Source organism: Aptenodytes patagonicus, chromosome 8, assembly GCF_965638725.1.
Source record: "Aptenodytes patagonicus chromosome 8, bAptPat1.pri.cur, whole genome shotgun sequence".
Taxonomy (NCBI): domain Eukaryota; kingdom Metazoa; phylum Chordata; class Aves; order Sphenisciformes; family Spheniscidae; genus Aptenodytes; species Aptenodytes patagonicus.
The window spans coordinates 16,647,184-16,653,516 of NC_134956.1; positions in this window are offsets into that span (position 1 = coordinate 16,647,184).

Genomic DNA, 6,333 nt, shown 5'->3' on the forward strand with positions numbered 1-6,333 from the left:
AACCTGTTTTACAGAAAACCCACAAACTATGATGAGCAATTTACTTAGCGCCTGCTAAACAACGATCTTTTCACCAGGCGTAATTTTCTGATTGCAAGGGGGTTTTATTTCAGTTTTACTCTAAGGCCCACAGATTCATAAAGCCAGTTTGTCATTATAAAGCACTACAAAGCACAGAACATGAACTCTTCACCTTCAGGGATAAAAAAAAAGTTACAAGTTGTATGAAGAGGCGTTGTTTTTTATGAAGAGCAGGATTTTATATCTATTTAATGAAGAATAGCATTAAAACAGGAAAAGGAAGAAAGGGAGAGAGAAAAGAGGGAAAATGTCAAGAAGGAAATAAAAAACTTAAAAAAAAAAAAAGATGATTTGCAGAAGCAAATGTTTGAGTTGCTTCCCAGCCTGTTTCTTTTCCCCATCACGGGCTGCTGTCACATCTTCAGTCCTAATTGTAGGCTAATATACCAGGCTGCCCATGGCAAGGGACGAGGAATGAAGACTCACTCGTCACATGCCAGCTGTTGGTGGCATTGCTGTAGGGTTTAAGTCACAAACCTGCTCTGATTCATGAACTCTACTAGATTTAGCTGTGGCTGCTAGCTTGAAGCTATCTGACCTGCTTTCTCCCTTCAGGTCTCCCCCTCTTTACCACTGCAGGCAGAACAGGTATGGTGTCTTCAGAATATGCAGCCCTGTCCATTGATTTATATCACCACTGGTTTCAATCTGCGTAATTTCTCTGAATATTATTAATTCTCCACTTTCCCAAGGACAGAATTGCTCACTATAAATCAGAGGTCTTCTTCATAAATTCTTTTTGTCATCTGTGGGAAGCACGGATTGAAGTTCACTTTTGCAGACCTGATGTGATGCCTGTTGTTGCTCAAGTTCTCCATGTACTCAGCATCAGTAAAAATGACAGCAATACAAATAATTCCCAGAAAACCACGAAACACAGAGAACCTTCTACAAATTCAGCTAAAGTCTTTGCCTGCAGGAGCCTTACCGGCTTTCCCCTGTCCCCTGTTCGGCGGCAGAGGTGATTCGTAGCTACACAAATAATGCTAAGCACAAAATGGGGGAATGTGAATAGTTTTATCATCACTCCCACCAAGATATTTTTCAGATAATGAGTAAGTCTTCATCTATTAAACTACGTGTGTTTTATTAGTTCTAGTAAGAATGTATGAGACTGACAAAGATCTCAGAGGTATTTGTCTTTCTTTAATACCCAGGCTGCTATTGTAATGAGAGCTCCAGAGCCAGGCGGGCCAGAAACCATTGTGCTTCATCTGGTTAGGAAATTAAGTGATGGATGCGGGGTGCATTCAAATGAGGAGTGCCGCAGAAGGTCTGGAGACCTTAGAGGAAGATTAGCTACAGCTCGTACTCATTTTGAAGCTCTCTCCAGCCAGCAAAACATGGAAAGGATTTGCATTAAAGAAGGATCCCCATAAAATTGTTGTTGGACTCTGATAGTGGTAACAGAGCAACAGGAGAGAGTTAACAGTAATATCCTTTTAGATACTGAGGTTTGTTTATTGTGAGCAGTTTGTTGTGAAAATTTCATTTTCAGAAGTAGTCTCAGAAAGGCAGATAGGTTCGTGACCACCGAGCTCTGGGAGGGGAAATCAGATCCACAGGCATAAGGTGGCACAGACTGAGGATCTCTTGGAGAAGAAAAGGCCAAGCAGACTGGAGGGATGAGAAAATTCAGGATGTTCTCGGAAAAGCAGTTTTTCTCTCTGAAGAAAGTGAAGGTATAATAATAGTATCAGTTACTTCTGGTAAAGTCACCTAAACAAAAGATTTGAGTTAGTCAAAATGAAGGTCTGAGAAGAATTGTCTTTCCTGTTTTAACAGTTTTTCCTTAGTTGATGACTCCTGAAGGGTACCTGCAAGCCAATCAAAAATGACATTTTTCACTGCTGGCAATGGGGCCAAAGCACTCAGCAGCTTCTTTTCCTCACTGCTGAGAGGTATCCTTCATGCATATGAATTCTCTGTGTTTGAAGAAAGCTGGTTAGAATAAATGGACTTAATTATCAAGCAGAATGAACTGGAACAAAGATAATTAATGAAGTGAACCCAGAAACCTCAAGAAAAGAAAAAAGCCTATAAAGCACGTGAAGGTGGCCAGATTTGTCAGTAGTGGTGCAAGTGTTGGGAAGTCCCTAACAATAGTGGCGGTACAAAGGGAGGAGGAGAGCAACGTTTTTGCTCAGCCAAGCCTGCAAACAACAACAATTATTGAACTAGAAAGACAACCTGTGCTGCTTCAGCAGGGCCATTTCAAAAGAAAACTTTCAGCAACCTCTGCCAATATTTTGCGATGAGCAGACAGCTAATGAAGATCTCCAGTTCAAGAAGGTACTAATATCGGATGAAAGCTGCCTCACTGGGCATGTTACTCACCCTGTAGCTCGAAGATAAATCCTGTAGCTGAAAGCACAGCCAGGCAACGAGCGTGCGGTATCGACGGTTATTAAAGCCCATCAATAGGGTGCAATATAGGTAACTATTAACTATGAATTTAAAAAAGTTTTTGAGTTGTTAAACTCTGACAGTCTGTAAAATGGATTGATTAATCATTCATAAACTAGCAGCTGGTCCTTTATAATCTATAAATTCACCTTTACTATTAAGTGTAATGACAACTGCTGTTTGCCACGGCATCTGCACCACCACTGTGTACAAAAACGCAGTCCCCTGCTTACTCTGCTCGGTCACTCCGCGATCATCCCCCTCGCTCTGCCTGGGTTGATCTCTCACGAAGAAAAGGAGATTTCCGACTAGCACCTTCCCAATCCTGCCATGCTGAGAAACGTAAAGTCTGGTGCTCCACCCTCCAGCCAGGAGCAGATATGTTGCTGTCATGAGTGGTATTTTTCCCCATTGACTGAAGATGCATCACAGAATTTAGCTTATTTTCCAAAAGCAATTCCACTAATTATTCATGTAGAGTGAAAACCGGAGGCCTTTTAAAATTTTTACTGCCTCTCTCTTGCTGGCAAAGTGGTTACACGTTCAGCTCCATTGAAATCACCAGCCAAGGACAGCCAAATTACTTTTACAGCATGAAAAGCAAAAAACAAAAAGTCCCTGTTAATTTAATTGGGTCCTTTCAAGTGCTTCAGAGATTTTGTTAGCAGAGGTGCTAACATTATCATCTTGTGCTACTTAAAACCCAACACATTTCTCACTATGTTTTCAAACATAACACTTGATTTTATTTTTAAATATTGATGTGGCCTGTGAAAATTTCTTAGAAATCTTTTATGGAAAGGGCAACTCTGAGCAATTCTGGTTTTAACTTTAAGGGACCTTTCAAGTACTGTGCATGTTCTTCTCTTCTGGGAGAATGATAGGCAAACACTTTTCTTAATTAGCAAATGCTTATATAACTTGCCTAAATATAAAATTAGACTTTATTTTCAAGCTGCTGACCTACTAGATTTCTTTGTGTCATGTGGAGTTCTGGCACAATAGTAACTGTGAAAATACTGCTAAAATTGGAGCTGCAAAAATTGACTGTTTTATTTTTTGCTTTCTTATGTACACAACAGAAACGGACAGTCTAGCAACACCGACGGTGCAGAGGAAAGCTGGAGTGGGATGTATGAAGCATGGAGCAGGAGGGGTTTGGCCTTCTCTGAAAAGACTGAAATCTGTCTCCGTTACAGCAAGGAGTTGTTTTGTACCAGGCTGTCTGGGTGGAGGATAAAGTCTCTTTAATATTCAGCAGAGCTGAGCATCTGCTACTTTTAACTCCAGTTCTCAGTGCTCCTGCAAGCACTGAGAGCATGTTAGTACACAAGATACTATTTGGGAGATTTTATTCAGCCAAACTCTAGCCAGACCCAGTATCTGCATACTTCTGCGAGGCAGGCTAACCCCCCATTGTACACCCTTCGGGAATATCCCATCTCAGCTTTGCATCAGGTGCTCATCCCTGCAGGAGCCCCGGACCCCCAAGCGCTGAACGTTGCAGACATCCAGTCCAGAAGATCCAAGCTGCAGCTCTCCAGACCATGAGTCACAGCCCTTGAAAATGACAGTTTAACTGGGGTTCGCAGGAGGCTAAATTAACTGCAATTCAGGCTTTCCTGTGAATAATTCACTGCCCTGTGAAGTATGTTACTAGTCAATTCAATTTAATATCCCAGTCAAAGAAATCAAATGAAAGAAACCCAATACATATATTGCAATCTAATTTGGAACGTGCTGTTATTTTAATTTGTCTTGTAACCTCAAGCACTGAATAAAAATAATATACCTTTACTACTCCAACCGCCTTAAGGAAGGAAAGATGCTGGAACAAAATGTTTTCCACTCTGAAATTAACTGACAGATCTATTTATTCTTCCATGTATTGATCATGGAGAAGATAGAAATACAGTACAAATGGCACACACATGCCCGAGCATAAGCCATAGATAACCAACCTCGCTAGCACGTGCCTGAGTCTGCAAGGGCCCGAAGGCAACGGTCCAGGAGCAGAAGTGTGGATAAGGCACTGACATCTTCCCAAGGGGCAAGGATGCTGCCAGAGCCCAGCCATGTGCTTATCAGCCCGGTCCTTATCTCACTGCCAGAAAAGCATTCAAGAAATACCATGTTGTGAAGACCTGTGTCATCTAACAGTAATCTTCTCCAGTGGCACCCTCGGGGCATGCAGCTGGGGTTGAGGGTGCAGGCTGGGAGACCCAGGTCACTTGCTCTCATAATTACCTGGTGCTGGGCATTTGTTCTTCAAAATTTTTAAATTACAGCTTTTGAAAAATGCATAGGAGAACATGAAACCTCCTATGAAACTCACGGCTTGTGGAAATCCATGAACTCTCTAAAAAGGTTGTTCATGCTGGGAATGAGATAGGCCAGTATCTGAATATTGGAGGTTTTCCTTGCTTTGGTCATAAACCCAAGGAAAACAGAACATTTTGCCTGAACAGTGACTGTGCTAGAAAGTTGAGGACTCCCACCTAATGTTCTGACCTGAAGTTTTTCAAGCTTTTTTTTTATGCATCATTGTGGAAAAAAGTAAACGGGAAAACCCACTGAAGTGTCCAGTGACTGCTCCCCCAGGTCATCCGAAGAAGCCAGCAAAGAGCACGAAAGCAGACTGGCCATCTGATAAGGAAGGGGGGAAAAGGAGGGCAAATGGCAGAGCTCAGTTCTGTCAGTCTCCTCATGAGGAAATTTAATTTGCTGGTCTAATATGTTTTGCTTGACCCAGCTTTCAATAAGTTTGAGTGACGCTGTCAAGATCATTTATGGCAGTGAAGACCGGAAAATCATTATAGTTAATAATAATTACATTTTTTGTAATTTAAGACCAGGGAGCAATTTCATCCTTTCCTCTTGCAAGCAGGACTTTCCTTGGTGTTGATGGGTTGTGATAAGGACACAGCGTTTATCAAAGTATCTCCCTGTCAACTTTTCCTGTAGGACAATTATGGATACAGATATTTCTAAATTTTTATAAGACTCGGGCTGGAGTCGCCAGCAGCTGGGGATGCTCTGAAATTGGGCTGAGCTGCGGCTGCAGGCGAGAAGGAGCTCAGGGCTGAGCCGAGGCTGATAACCATTCCACTTGCTGAATAAGTAAAAGTAAAAAAAAGCAGAAGTCCCATTCAGCGGGGTCTGTTCCCAGCTGTGGCAGCCGAGCTGCTACACGCCACCACGTCAGCAGCCAGACTTCATTTAGTTCAGCATCCTGGGCTCCGCAGCAGGTTTGGCTGAAACAGCACTAAGGAGAAGAGCCAAGAATCAATTATGGAGAGCTAATTGATCAGCAATCTGAGTGCGATGTATTGCAGTTCAGATGGCCACAGGCAAGTGGGAATAAGGTTACTCTGAATAATACAGCCACGAATGGGCATTTCCACGCTGCATTTTGGTTGCTGAACTGGCTAAATGCTGGCGAACTCTTTCAAAGGAGCCTGATCCCAGGGACAGTCTGAGGCTTTAGCCACCCTGGGGCTCAGCATCCATGCAAAATGGGATACTTTTCACTCTGGACCTTGGGCAGACATTGCAGCAGAGGGAAATCCCTTCCAGTGCCTCCTGATGGCCATGTCCCAGCTGCCGCGAGCTGACCTTAGGGCAGGACTTTCTCATCCCTGCACCAAGACCCTCAAAGGCAAAGCACGAGGCAGGCAGCATTTGAAAAACCTGCAGCTCACAGCTGTTTCATGCTAGACCTTGCCTAGTCCTACCCCAGATGGTAATATACTGGAGTTCATGATACACGAAATAAGCACAACAATATCAATAACCATTATAATGATAATAAACACAGCAATAACAATAAATATTAATCCAGAGAAG